Below are 15,513 nucleotides of genomic sequence, written 5' to 3' on the forward strand. Positions count from 1 at the left end.
TCTCTATGAGTTCAGAGAGAAAGGTTGCACTATTTGCATTCTCAATTGACTTTAGAGAGATTGGCACTTTTGCCATTCCCCAAAAATACAATGGAATCAGTGAACGACGATGGATAATGTTCATACTTTATTGTTATTTATTAGTTTCATATGCTTTTGTGCTTCGACATTGTTGAATACACTCTAAAGAATCAAAATATTTCTATATTCCTCAACTTCCACAAGGACCAATGATGCATGGAAGGATGTGGAGACATCAAATGTAGAGGACAACATACCACCCAAAATGGGGACTATCAATTACGCGATGGATAGAGGAGGTATAGAAGAAAAATAACCCCAAAAATGGAGAAAATTGCAAGGAATATCACGAATCCTATACTTTTAATAGAGACCATGGATGAACGTACTGTCTCAACATTGGGGACAAAACTAGATAATCTTATTGTTGTTGCAAACATGTATGAAATCATAGCACCTGACAATTTGGATGAGTCAGAAGCCAGCAACTTCAAGGAGAATTTGGATCTATATCCACATACAATTTCTTTGGATATGCCACGATTAACAATCATATTAGACTTGAATGGCCTGTTATTAAGTCACTGCCTATTCAAGTCTCCAATACATCCATCTATTATGCATGGCAAAAATAGTTATATGGTTGTTCGTCCTGGGTGCATAGAATTTCTTAAAATCTTGCTACAAAGATTTAATGTAGGTATCTGGTCAACTGCGATGGAGCATAACGTACTTGATATGGTAGGAAAGCTGCAAAATTATGCAAATGAGAGCCTCCCTTCAACTTCAAGGAGAATTTGGATCTATATCCACATACAATTTCTTTGGATATGCCACGATTAACAATCATATTAGACTTGAATGGCCTGTTATTAAGTCACTGCCTATTCAAGTCTCCAATACATCCATCTATTATGCATGGCAAAAATAGTTATATGGTTGTTCGTCCTGGGTGCATAGAATTTCTTAAAATCTTGCTACAAAGATTTAATGTAGGTATCTGGTCAACTGCGATGGAGCATAACGTACTTGATATGGTAGGAAAGCTGCAAAATTATGCAGATGAGAGCCTCCCTTTCTTTGTTATATGGTCTCAGCAAGGATGCTACACTTACAGTAAGACGAGGATAAATAGGCCTGACAAGGTTGGTGTTGAGGCAATGTTCAAACCCTTAGCAAAAATCTCAAAGGCATTTGGATGTGATGCTAGAAGGACAATCCTTGTTGATGACACCCCATACAAGGCTTGCATTAGCCCTCCATCAAATTGCATATTTCCTTCAACGTTTGATGTACAAGATAAGGATGATAATATTCTACTAAGAGAGTTGATGCCGTACTTACTACAACTCGATGAGACTAAAGATGTGCGCAGCATGATTGAGACAAATCGGTATGGACAATTACCTGTGATGGAGGGGCATAAGGATTTCAACCTTGTCCAGAAAGTAATTGATGAATGGAGGGAGGAAAATCATGCATGGTCAAGAATGGAATATAAAACAAGAAATCTTCCTCTTGCAGATCAACTAAGAGAGAGGGATATAGGTGGTAGGGCAACCCATGGTGGTGATGGCCAGGTGCCTAAACTCAATGCATCCCAAATAAGACTTATAAGGAATGCTCCGCAACTCTCTAGCATGAATGCTATGCAAGTTTCTCAATTGGCTATAGACCTAGGGTACAAAGGTCGCTATATCAAGAAATACATTGCTAAGGGCTACATAAACCGACTCCAGAATGCGTATTTTTCATGAAGGTACGTATGTTAAAGTGTTTTTTGATTTTATCTCAATATATGTAACTGTTGTAGTAGCTAATTGAATTTGTCTTTTGTGATGTAGATAGATATACGTTCAAATCAAGCTTGAGTAGGTACATACCAGAACGAGATCCATTTGGACCACCAAAGGTACCTGTCCCTATCAACGAAGTGTTTTGGATAAAAAATGTGGCTTTCGAGGTGCATGAGTCAACCATTACAGGTGCTGGCTTGGGCTTGTTTGTGCATGGCTCCATCAAGAGAGGGACTACTATTCTCCATTATGGAGGTGACAAGTACTCCTACAGAGACTGGAAGGAATTATGTAGAGTTCATCCAAGGCTAAAGAAGTACTCTATCCAAGAGGACCCTACTGTCCCTATGAAGGATATGGTGCATATTGTTGGTGATGTTCAATATGGCAATGTGGCAGGATTTATTAACAGCAATAGAAATACCAATGTAAAGCCAAATGTTTGTTATGTATTTTCCCCTTATGTTCCACCTTGGTATGACCCCATGATGAACATAGATATTGCAGAATATGGTCACATTTGTATTGAATCCATAGATGATATACATGTAGGAGAGGAGCTATTTGCAGACTATGAGTTTTGAATAACAACATTGTATTTCTTTATACAATCATTACTTATGGGAATTACTACTTTCTTGCCAACTATGTAAATTGGTGCGTAATTGTTGTGTGAGAATAATATGCAAACATGTTCATAACTACATTCATAATGTATTTAGAAGGAGTGTCTCTCGTGCCATTCTTTCTGGTGCCATTCTCTTTGGGGCTAGAAATTGAGAGTTTCTTTGGAATCATGATTTATTTCAGGGATTTCAATGGTGTATCAACAAGTTGTTATGTTTTCATCCTAAAGTGTACTTTTTTACTTTGCAATGAGCAATCAACATGACATGTAAAGTTATCGTTTTACAATAATGCTAGTCAGTCCAAACATTGAAAGTGCACAATAAATGATTGTCATTGCCACCTAAATTACATCAAATGCTTGTCATTGCCCATTGATTTTCCATCAACTACATATCTTGCATTCATTCTCCTCAACTACATATCTTGATTTTCCATCAACTACATATCTTACTAAATTAAAGAGCCTGTGCATTTTCATTGCAATACTCATGGTACACTCTACATTTTTTAAACGGTGTTTTGGAGATTTTCAAATGAGAATGCTCACAACAAAAGCGAGACTCAATATCAATGGAAATTCCAGAGACTCGCTATTATGAAGGTGTTTTTGAACATCACTATGGCTCACGAGATGAATCTAACTCAAATGGGTTTCAAAGTTTATTATTTTTTTGATGATAACGTAGTTTACACACTGATATTCTATTTATTATTTGAGAATGTAGTTGATATTTCACACTTCATGAATGGCTATCTAGTCTATTTTCACATATTTCTCCTGTTTTTTCATTGAGGGGAGCTACAATTTCTTCCAAAACTGCCATTTTGGGAATTGGGTTTTTCTCGAATTGGGAATTGGAAATGGCATTGAGAAGCCTAAACTCACATGCTCATTCTTCTATGTAGTGATCACTGTCTCCGCTGTGTAGAGATCATATGGAATTGTGTCAATCTCTGTGGAGAATGCCACCAGTGGAGAATGGTAGTGGTGCCAATCTTATAACATGACCTGCAAACATGCATAAGGAATCCTAAACTCACATGTGCATTCTTCTATGTAGAGATCACTGTCTCCGCTGTGTAGAGATCATATGGAATTGTGTCAATCTCTGAGTTCATCAAACTCACATGTGGATTGGAATCAGACACCACTCTCCTATGATCATTGGAATACCCCTCCTAGAATAGTAGGGTGAGCATTTGTATAAGTGGAGAATGGCAGTGGTGCCAATCTCTTATTAGGCCCTAAGAAATGGCATTGAGAAGCCTAAACTCACATGCTCATTCTTCTATGTAGTGATCACTGTCTCCACTGTGTAGAGATCATATGGAATTGTGTCAATCTCTTATTAGGCCTTGGAATGTCAATCTATAGGTTTAGTTTGTCTAGACAACCACTAGTGGAGAATGGCAGTGATGCCAAACTCATGGTGGCACCTACATAATGATACTGAGATCATCAGACTCACATGTGGATTGGAATCGGACACCACTCTGCTATGATCATTGGAATACCCCTCCTAGAATAGTAGGGTAAACATTTGTACAAGAGAATGGTAGTGGTGCCAATCTCTTATTAGGCCCTAAGAAATGGCATTGAGAAGCCTAAACTCACATGTGCATTCTTCTATGTAGTGATCACTGTCTCCGCTGTGTAGAGATCATATGGAATTGTGTTAATCTCTGAGGAGAATGCCAACAGTGGAGAATGGTAGTGGTGCCAATCTCATACCATGACCTGAAAACATGCACAAGGAATCATAAACTCACATGTGGATTGGCAGTTTTGCCATTATAGAATGCCACCAGTGGAGAATGGCAGTGGTGCACAAGGAATCCTAAACTCACATGTGCATTCTTTTATGTAGTGATCACTATCTCCGCTGTATAGAGATCATATGGAATTGTCTCAATCTCTGAGATCATCAAACTCACATGTGTATTGGAATCGGACACCACTCTCCTATGATCACTGGAATACCCCTCCTAGAATAGTAGGGTAAACATTTGTACAAGTGAAGAATGGCAGTGGTGCCAATCTCTTATTAGGCCCTAAGAAATGTCATTGAAAAGTTTAAACTCACATGTGCAGAGATCGTATGGAATTGTGCCAATCTCTATGGAGAATGCCACCAGTGGAGAATGGTAGTGGTGCCAATCTCATACCATGTCCTGAAAACATGCACAAGGAATCCTAAACTCACATGTGCATTGGCACTTTTGCCATTATCCTACTGCCATTCTCCGCTAGTGGTTGAGAGTTTCTTTGGAATCATGATTTATTTCAGGGATTTCAATGGTGTATCAACAAGTTGTTGTGTTTTCATCCTAAAGTGTACTTTTTTACTTTGCAATGAGTAATCAACATGACATGTAAAGTTATCGTTTTACAATAATGCTAGTCAGTCCAAACATTGAAAGTGCACAATAAATGATTGTCATTGCCACCTAAATTACATCAAATGCTTGTCATTGCCCATTGATTTTCCATCAACTACATATCTTGCATTCATTCTCCTCAACTACATATCTTGATTTTCCATCAACTACATATCTTACTAAGTTAAAGAGCCTGTGCATTTTCATTGCAATACTCATGGTTATTAATTACACTCTACATTTTTTAAACGGTGTTTTGGAGATTTTCAAATGAGAATGCTCACAACAAAAGCGAGTCTCAATATCAATGGAAATTCCAGAGACTCGCTATTATGAAGGTGTTTTTGAACATCACTATGGCTCACGAGATGAATCTAACTCAAATGGGTTTCAAAGTTTATTATTTTTTTGATGATAATGTAGTTTAGACACTGATATTCTATTTATTATTTGAGAATGTAGTTGATATTTCACACTTCATGAATGGCTATCTAGTCTATTTTCACATATTTCTCCTGTTTTTTCATTGAGGGGAGCTACAATTTCTTCCAAAACTGCCATTCTGGGAATTGGGTTTTTCCCTAATTATCTAATACGGTCTTGTGGTGCATGGGCATAGGTTCCTCCTCAGTAGCCCCTACGAGCGATGGATTGATGGACGTAGGTACAAAAGTCACCGACTTCAGGAGCATGTTGAGTGCCTCATTCTGAAGGTCGACATGAGCATTGGAGGAGATGGATTGGGAGGTCCAGTGCTGTGTAGAGCTTGTGTTGGAGGTGTTAGAGGAGTACTCCGAGAGATTTGTGCAGGGTAGTGGGGGCAAGATGGGATTGGTGGGTTGCCGAGGTGGTTGGGCGAGATCTATAGGAGGTGGCTGCATGATTTCGGTGGGGGGGCGGTGCAGTTGAAGACAGCTATGGATTCTTGCCCTTCCTCCTCAGTGACATCTTTAGGGTATGCTACATGAATAGTTCCAAATCTTTTGACCAAAGACTTGAGAGATTCTTGGAAAGCCTATACCACTCTGTTATACAAAATGATTATGCCAAGGGATGGTAGGCGATGGAGCGGTATGCAGCTAGGTGCCCTTGCATTTGGATAGCGGAGGATTGACCATAGGTCTGCATCCAGTTGATATTGGCTTGGAGGTTTTTGGGAGTGCATACCCATGGGTTGAGTTTGTCAAGCTTCGCTAGTTGCATCACTTCATCATCCTATGGATAGTTTGTGGACTCTGTGAAAAGGTGGCCCAGCACCATGCCTAGAAGTTGAGCAGGATGGGGTGGGCAACGACGGTCTGAAGATCGAACGAGCGGAGGAGGTAAAGATTGGCGAGCTGAAGGTCAAGTGAGAAATACAAGATGTCGAGGATGGGGCGACAATGGTTGGGATTGCGGAGGAGGATGGTTTGGAGTGCATTGGGAGGAAGAGGGTTAGTGAGGTCTATGTGGAAGATGCAAGGAATACCAAGGACTTATGAGGTGCTGGTGCATGTGGGTGATATGCCTACTGTACAGACTCACCTAGACCTAGACTTGATGATTGTGTGGAATGCAATGGAGATGAATGCTTAGCAGCATCAGCACATCATGTCATCAACCAAGTAGAGGATGTATTGAGTTTGTGCATCATCATGGTTTGTCAAGGATATATTGGCACTACAACGTTCACTGTGATGGAACTCTTTTGGGGTAAGGCACGCGAGTTCTTGTGTGGCTATAACTAGTGTAGAAACAGGTTCTTGTGGTATGGCGACCCTTGATGGGATAGGTGGGTTGTGCTTGGGTAACACTGCAGGTGCTTTATTGAGTAAAGTATCCTTTGATGACATGCACACAGACCTGGAGGAAGGTTCTTATGTAACTACCCCCTTTCTAGGGGTTGGTTCTTGTGTTGCTTCTTCTATGACGTGGGTGACCTTCTCATTGAGTTGCACTATTCGTGGAATCATGACACTTCGTGGGCTTGGGGGCTTGTTCGTGCGATGGGCTCAAGGGTAGGTTCTTGTGGAACTACATCCAGAGTTGACACAGGATCTTGTGTTACTACCTTCTGAACCCCATCAAGTTGGGATCGTGTATTCGGTGTCGTCAAAAGTTTTTGGACCCAAGCAGCCCAATCTTCTTAGTAGTAGCCCTGGGCTTCCATGATCTTTGTGGCAACCCAGCGCTTGTGAAGCTACTGTGCTTGGAGTGGTGAAATTGGCCCTTATAGTCGAGGCCATTGGTGACGTCGAGCTCTTCTCTTTGATGGGATTTCCCATGTCGATGTAGGCTAAGAAGGGATCGAAGACCCTTTCCCTACTTCAGTCTTTTTGGGCTTTGACTTCTGTTGAAGTGGCATTGTGCACAGAGAATGGCTTCTTGTACCTGTTGTTCATGACATTTTTGGGTGGGTGGTAGGGGTGGAAGGGTAGATTGTGGCACAACCTTGCTGTCACTCTGATTAGAACTTTGCATTGTCCGAGCCTGGACTTCCTTCTGAGGGTCAGAGCCAAGAGCACAGGGGCCTACTGGGGTTTTGGAATTGCCTTCATGTAAAATTTTGTTGCCTTTTGCGGGGGGCGGTATTGTGGGGGAGGTGGGATGAACTTCACAAAGCGAAATTATTGCAGTTCTCCCCCCATTCGTGAGAGTTGCTGTTTGAGCCCTCCAGTCAATTTGGTAGTTCATGGCATAGCACCAGGTCCTTCCCAATATCATCAGTTCATCGATCGTGTCTTAATATGCATAATAAAGTTTGTTATATAAAATTTTTAATTATATAACTTCTTTTAAAGATCTTCTTCAAATGTACTCAAGAATTTTCTTACAATTCAATAAGATCAAATCTTTGCATCTAATAGATGCAATGCATCATTTTTAAATATAAATTATGTGGCAATCAAGCATTGTAAGAAGATAGGACAATGATGGAAATTTTTTTAGAAAATATATTTAGCAAAAGGAGTGAAAAGTTTTGGAAGGTTTCAAGATAACATATCCAGAAAGGCCTAATCAATGGATATCATATCATAATGTTTAGAACAAAAGCCATTGTATGCATCATAACTAAATAGCACACAAAGTATTTGAGCATTCTAAAGAAGTGACAAATGGAGATCAATCATACCATAAGCATAGAACATATGCATGTATACCCATGCTAGTATGAATTGAGGTACAAGGAGATCTTTAGGGACATACATATGTTGTTTTCTTAAGGGTTATGCTATGTATATAATATTGATAATTCTTGTATAACGATCACATACTTGTAATGACAAAATGTCTCTAAAAGTTTAAGAGTGACATTTGTTTTTTATTGGTTTTAATGTAGACGCTAAAAAGCAACTAGAAAAGGACATAATAGATATAGGAAATAAAGTTGGTTGTTTTTTTGTAATATATCAACCTTGGAATATAATATGTGGATATTTTGTGAATACCCGTGCATGCACATGGGATATACATAAACTATGAATTGAATTTGTAGATCAACTTTAAAAAGTAGAATATGTGGACAGTTTGTGAATACCCATTGTGAGGCCGTAGATCACTACATGATATTTTTTCTTCCATGTTTTGTGTTCACAATTTTGATATATGTCATCAAAATACTGACAATGACCATTTTTTAAAGGAAAATATGTATGGGAAGATGATTGATTTTTGGACAGTATGTTGTGAAAGTTGTAGGTTTTTCAAATCCCTACAACTTCGATGCTTTGTAATTTATATGATTCAACCATTTGGATGGGAAAATAATGGCCCAAAGATCACGAAAAGGCACTTTGGACTATTTTTTTTGCTTGGATTTTCGTGCCAAATTCTAAAATGCATATATTGAGGCCTAAAAAAGGCAGATTTTGATAGAAAGTGATGATGACTAATGTTGTAGGGAATAAAAGATGTACTACTATTGATTTTTTTCAGATTCCACACCATTTTTTAAGGAGATACAGGTCTCCAAATAGGGCTCTTTTTTAGGAGATATGGGTCTTCAAATAGGGCTCTTTTTCCCAATGTTTAAGAACTTGCTAAATCACCTATTAAGGTAAACTGGGGGGGCAGGGGGGCTTTTTTTGTCCATATGGCCTTTTTTTTTAAATTTAAAAGAATTGGCTATTTGGGGCCATGAGATCCATATTCTGAAAATGTTTTTGAAAAAGAATGGCTTGGAGGCCAAGGTGGCATGCAATTGGGCCAGATAGTGGCATGCATCAGGGCCAGACAGTGTGGTCTAGACCAAATTCATGCCTGCTTCCACTTGGGTCTTCCTAGCCTTTTTTTTTTAAATTTTTTTTGGGCAACGACTCTTGGGACCAAGGAGAGAAAAGGGCCCAGAGACCCCATGTGTGCGCATATGGGGCCTTCGGGCTAATTTTTTCCAAAAGTCTATTTGGGAGGGCCTTTTTGGCACCTTATAAGGCCAATGCAAAAAAAAAAAAAGGCCATCTTGGCCCTATGTCTGTGCAGACACACATATGGCCAAACATCATCACTGTTTGGTCCATATGCACGCCTACGTGCACATAGGACCAAGATGGCCGTGTCTTCTTTCTTTTTTTGATAATTGGCTATGCAACCCCATAGAAGGTCAGTTCAAAAAATCAAAGCTATTTAGGGCAATTGTTATTTTTTTTGGGCAATGGCTACTTGGGGCCATGGACAACCACTACCCCAAAAAACTTTCAGAAAAGGGGACCGTTTGGTGCCAAATAGCATGTATAGGCAAAAAATTTGATCAATAGTATAATAGTCCAAATTTCAAAAATTGGAGACAATGACTAATTTCATAGTGAAATTGGCCAGGATCAGATGACCATTGTTTTAAAAAAATTTGATTGGATGTTTCCCAAGAAAGATTGAAAAGAGAAGAATTATTTGATTCTTACGTTAGTGCTTCAATTTTGTTTTTCTATTTGGATTTACCACCAATTCTCCCACTCATCCATAACCCCTACCCATGTACTACAAAACACATACACACACACACACACACACGTGCGTGCACGCACGTGCACGATCTCACATGCAAACTTTGTTGCTGGTTTCTCAATCTTGTTTGAAGTGGTAGTAAAGAAACTACAGTACAATATTACAATAGTTTTCCAAATTATTTAAGATACACACACACACCCATACACGTACCCATACAATGAAACCATATAGACACACATACACATACAATGCAAACTTCAATGTGTAAGGTACTTTTTTCACTTCTTATTGGCAAGATATTAACAATATGGTGAGAAGAAGAAGGATTTACATGGAAACCTAACTTAATCCCAAACCTTCGCATACGAACAAAATACAACATAGGGAGGGGAAATATAGCTCGCTCCCAAATCTCTCAACAAACCACTCTATGTAGACACTATAGATAAACACTAAGGTGGGAGTGTACCTCGATCCTGCCCCCGCAACAAAAACCTAAAGACTGTAAAAATAGCAGTTCCTAAAAGGTATGTGCCGAGCTCTTAATAAGTTGTTACTACCTACCATCCTCCAAGAGCTCCATTGATGATGATGCTTTCTCCAACAAAAGCTAGAAAACCCTCAAAGAGCTAGTCAATCCTCCAACCTACACCAATCAAGGGAGCAAGCTGCTAGTGACATGAATAGGAAAAGGTTTTATCCTTGAACAAGCCTATCCAACAAGCATAAGAAATGGCATCAGTAACAAAAGGTCAACTAGGAGAAGAACATGACAACAAACATCAACCTAAAGAAGAAGAAGGATTTAGGGGCTGGAAAGTGATTTGGATACATGGGAATGGTTTGGGAGAAGCTTTGGAAGGCTTTCAAGCCATTTTGGGCACTTTGAAAACAAATCAAATTTTAGCGGAAAAGGTGGTCATGAGGTAGTTTTAGGGATTAGAAAGTGATTTGGGCACTTAGGAACGGTTTGGGGGAAGGTTTAGAAGGGTTTCAGAGCAATTTGGGCACTTTTCAAAATTTTAATTTTTTTGGGGGGAAAGGTGTGCGCCATATACTTTTAGGGAATGAGGACCACTAACGTGAGTAAAGAGGGGAAGGTGGGGGCCTCTTGAAGTGGGAGAGGGAGGTGGACCTTTTTAGGCATAGTTAGGGATCACTAAAGCGTAGGGAGATGTACCTTTGAACTCACGTGGGAGTTGATGGGACCCTTATTAGACCTTGTTAGTTCTTAATCCACTCCTTATGAGTCCTTTTTTGAACCCAAAATTCTCCTAATGGTTGGATAAAAGTAGAGTAGACACTATTTTACTTTCTTGATGAACGTGGGTTGGGAAGAGGTTGTAAGTAATGTGCTACACAGATTTGTGGCAATCCCTTACCAACATGCATGGAAAAGAAAGGTGTATTACATCATTCTCTTACAACCAATTTAAGCATTGTGCATAACACCAAGACATTGTAAATTGGGTGCTCATTTTTATGTGCCAAACATAAAGATATGAGAGGGAGTGGCTGAGGCATCTACTTCCAATGCAAAAGGCCCACTAATAGTAGCAAAGGTTGGTCATTAGATCAATTTAAGTTTCATCAAGGAACATCATAATATCTCACTATGATGGCCTCTATTTGATTCATTGCCTCACTTTGGTTTGGTCCATGGAGCTGAGGCCTAACCAACGAAAGAGAACAAAGAAGACCCTAGTTGTCCTAACAATAGAAACTTCTCCTTCTAGTACCTAAGTGGAACGACCTAAGCTCCCCTATAATGTACCTTGACAAATGGTAGTAAACCAATCACCCTTGGTAGGTAGATAATCACAATAGGTAACTCAGTAGAATAAGAAAAGAACTACTAAGTCAAGTGGAGTACTCAATCACATAAGAAGAGAACTCCTATCTTAAGTGAATCCTTCTTGTGTTGAGAGAGAGAGAGAGAGAGAGAGAGAGAGAGAGAGAGAGAGAGAGAGAGAGAAGATGCTATCAACATTCATCAATTTGACTTTGAAAGCTTTTTTAAGAATGAGAAATATGACTCCTAGTATGATTTAGCACTAGATACACACATAAAGGAAAAAATAAGTACAAGAAACACTCAAGTTACTAGAACTTGATTGATTAAGGTGCACAGTAGTAGACCATACATTCAACATCGACCATACATAAGAAAGAAAACTCGACCTACTGTAATAACAAGTACAACATCATCTAAGTTACTCAGACTAGGTTAGCGTTACTAAACCATTATTTATAACGTATGCAAGAAATACAAGGTGGGAATCCCATTAAGGCCCTGACTTTTGGAATGTCATTATAAGTATGAGTGTAAAGTAGCTTGATAAAAAGGGAGGGTGTTGAGAAATGTGGTGCCATAAGTACTAGAGTGATGTGAGAAGAGTGGTATGGAGAGAAATTATGTGATTGGTAGAGTAAATTGCATCAATAGAGTGATGACATGTGTACTATGAAAAGATGATGTTGATCTTAGGGTAGTTACAGACCGGCGTCTGCCCAAGGTTCTGCCCAAGGTTGGATAGGGGCGTTCGCCCTCATGTCCATCATGTGGCCCACCGTTGATTTGGCCCACAAAAGGGGAGGTGCCCAAGGTCTTCGACAGCTACCACCCCTCGCCCAAAGGGTGCCCAAATTTTGATAGTGGGGCTTAAACCCAAGACCTCCAATCACAAAATAGATAGCCTACACCACGTAAGCCATTCACACACGCATGCAATATATGAGCTCACATGTTTACATATTCTTTGTGTTTGGTGTGTAACCCTCCCCGCCCATCCCCTTTTCTCACTTGGGCGGGCAATGGGCGGTGTATAACCGGCCTTACACTTGCCTATTTAAGAAAGCGCCCTCTAATGGAATGGTATAGCTTGTCTTTCACTTTTTATCTTGTCATGTTGTTTCCTTTTGAGCCTCCCTAAGATTTGTATCTAGGTAGATGAGTGAAAGAGAGGAGAGAAAAGAGGTGAAAGAGGTATGTGTGCGTGTGGTGTGGATGGACCATTAAATAAAAGTGGGGACGTGGCTATTTTGGCAAGAGTGGTGTCATATAAGAGACAAAGAGAGCCTCCATCTTTAGATACCGAACAAAAGATAAAAGCATTTAGGATCTCCACAAGAGGACAAAAACTTGACCCTAAGAACACATTAGGAGCACATAAGAAAGCCTTAAACAATCACTAAACAAAAACTTTAAGTGGTCAAATTGACCAAATGAATGAAAGAATTGGCATGGACCTCATTAGCCAAAAACTTGATGTAATACAAAGATTAAGGTCAAAAGTGGGATTATTTGCAATATTGAGTGGTATTTCGATATTGAGTGGTATTTCGTAAAGTACTTGCGAATACACGCAAGTCAGTGTACGACGTGAAATACATGCAATCATCAAGATTGATAATGTATAATACACGAGATCCATCACTCATGAGTTGTCCGGTAACAACATGCTAATTTCCATAGTGCCGTGTGCTTGTCGACTTCCTTGCTTTGGTGCCCTTCTCTAAGCTCAAACAATTTCCCTGACTTTGCCGACTTCCCCACAATTGATTCCCAATTGAAGCCTGTTTTTATGTCAAGAACTTCTTTCAGCAAATTGTCGAGCATTTCGGCCTCCGACTTCAAGAAATAGTCGTCCTCCTCAGGTTTGATGGCCCTTATCTTTGAGTGATCGTCTTGATCAAGCTTTCGCATCTTCAACAACAGAAACGCTGCCAACACTCTCAAGCGGTGGCGTTTGCTGCCCCCTAGCATTTGCTTCAATTTCAGCTCCAGCTCGGGTGATTCTATGTTGGTATTCGTACTCTTGTATAAGCTCACGAGTGCTCTGACGAAAACCAAAGACTTTGAGCTAGATGCATCAATCATGCCTATCAAACAATCTACTACTCCTTTCCCGTTGCTGTCTTTGGAGATCAAGACTGTGTCAGGGTCATGCCTAGCCAGAAGACTGAAAGTGTTGCCTGCTGACCAACCCACTTGTCCCGTTCCTAACTTGTCTGCTAGCCTGGTTAGCAGAGTTGTTGGCAATCGAACTGGCTTGCCAAGCAGATCTTGATCGACCCAGAAACCCACGACGCACACTGCTGCCTGTTGCACGAAGCAGTTTTTATCGTCTAAGTAGAGAAGCAACATGTCAACGCCTTGCCGATGGGCGTAGAGATACTCTGAGTTTTCTGTGGTACTTCTGAACAGCTTGAGGCTGAACATTCCGGGAGAAATCTCGGCTCAACATGGTGAAAGCGAACTCAAAGAACTCAAAATCGTCTGCTAGCGCAATCCCATTATCCAATGCTCTTTGCAAAATTTCATCGTAGTACCTTTGTATGCTCTGCTCGAAAGGATTATAAAACCAATACAAGATGATTGCCGAGCACAAAACGGCCGATAAAGCTACGGTAGCGTTTGTCAGGGTAAGAATGTAAAAGATCTGGAGAGATGCCTGCACATTGTTTATCCCAGCTGGGAGATGGTAATGGAATGCGCGCAATCGCAAGATGGGCAAAATTATGTTGGGCGAGATGAAAACTACCTGCCCGACTTGAGACAACACTCGAATCGTCCAAGCGACCATACATTGGACATCGTCGGGCTTCAGGTCAGCTGGATCTTGGCTGAGTGTTACCAATGCCCTTCTCACTAGCCTGCTAAAGAAGATGGTCGATCCCAGGCGGGCTGCTTCAAGCAGAAGTAAAATTGTCACAATGCGGAAATCAACGGGTCTTAAGTAGCTCACAAATCCTCCTAGCAGCACGACCGTAGCCCAAGTAAGGCTACACAACCCCAGAAACCTGGAAATGCCTTGCAGGGCTCCCACTACACGAGCTCCCCATTTCGCTTGTGTCATTTCCCTCTCATATCGTTTGATTATGTCTTCTCTCTTCACGGGAACAGAGATCGTTACGTCGCCCATTTAGGCGATGAGAAGAGAAGGCATTCCAATTAAAGGAGGGGAGGCACAAACAAGCAAAGCTCCGGCAGAGGCAAAAAGAAAGGCAATAAGTCGCGAAAGAGCTAAAGAGGATCGTTGGGACTTAGGAATTAGCACACATAATGTATGGCTCTTTCCAAAGTCCCAACGATCCTCTTTAGCTCTTTCGCGAGTCATTGCCTTTCTTTTCACACAAGCGAATGTCCCGTAAGAGAACTTTTCTTTTCTATTGTGAAACGTTAGAGAAGGGCAAAATTTAAGGCGCAGGGACCCTCGCTTGCGTGAAAAGAAAGGCAATAACTCGCGCCTTAAATTTTGCCCTTCTCTAACGTTTCACAATAGAAAAGAAAAGTTCTCTTACGGGACCCTCGCTTGTGTGAAAAGAAAGGCAATAACTCGCTTGTGTAAATAATGTGTGCTAATTCCTAAGTCCTTAAATTTTGCCCTTCTCTAACGTTTCACAATAGAAAAGAAAAGTTCTCTTACAGGACCCTCGCTTGTGTGAAGGCTCCTCACCTGGTCCTAGCTTCTTATCCCTAGAGAAGCCTTTTGGAAACCGCCCACTTGCCATTAAATTTTTTATTTTTTTAAAAGTAACAGATAAAGAGAGAACAATTTCAATTATATATAGTATAGATTCCAAAATGTACTAATGAGTGAAAAAAGTCAAGAGGAGTGATTATTTTTCTCAAGAGGAGATTTATATGAATGCTTGAGAAAAAGTTGACCATACAAATGAGTTATCTATGTGGGTTGATCATGGAAGAATTACAATGAAAGAAAATTGGATGTCGACCACCTTATTTATAGAGAACCGAGCT

General features: G+C 40.3%; 1 pseudogene; it reads right to left on the reverse strand.

Moving 5' to 3' along the window:
* Positions 1 to 13,077: 13,077 nt before the first annotated feature.
* Positions 13,078 to 14,819, reverse strand: LOC147895463 (uncharacterized; annotated as a pseudogene).
* Positions 14,820 to 15,513: the final 694 nt, after the last annotated feature.

Source organism: Dipteris shenzhenensis, chromosome 13 (assembly GCF_047967505.1).
Source record: "Dipteris shenzhenensis isolate YYH24624 ecotype China chromosome 13, Dip_SZ_1.0, whole genome shotgun sequence".
NCBI lineage: Eukaryota > Viridiplantae > Streptophyta > Polypodiopsida > Gleicheniales > Dipteridaceae > Dipteris > Dipteris shenzhenensis.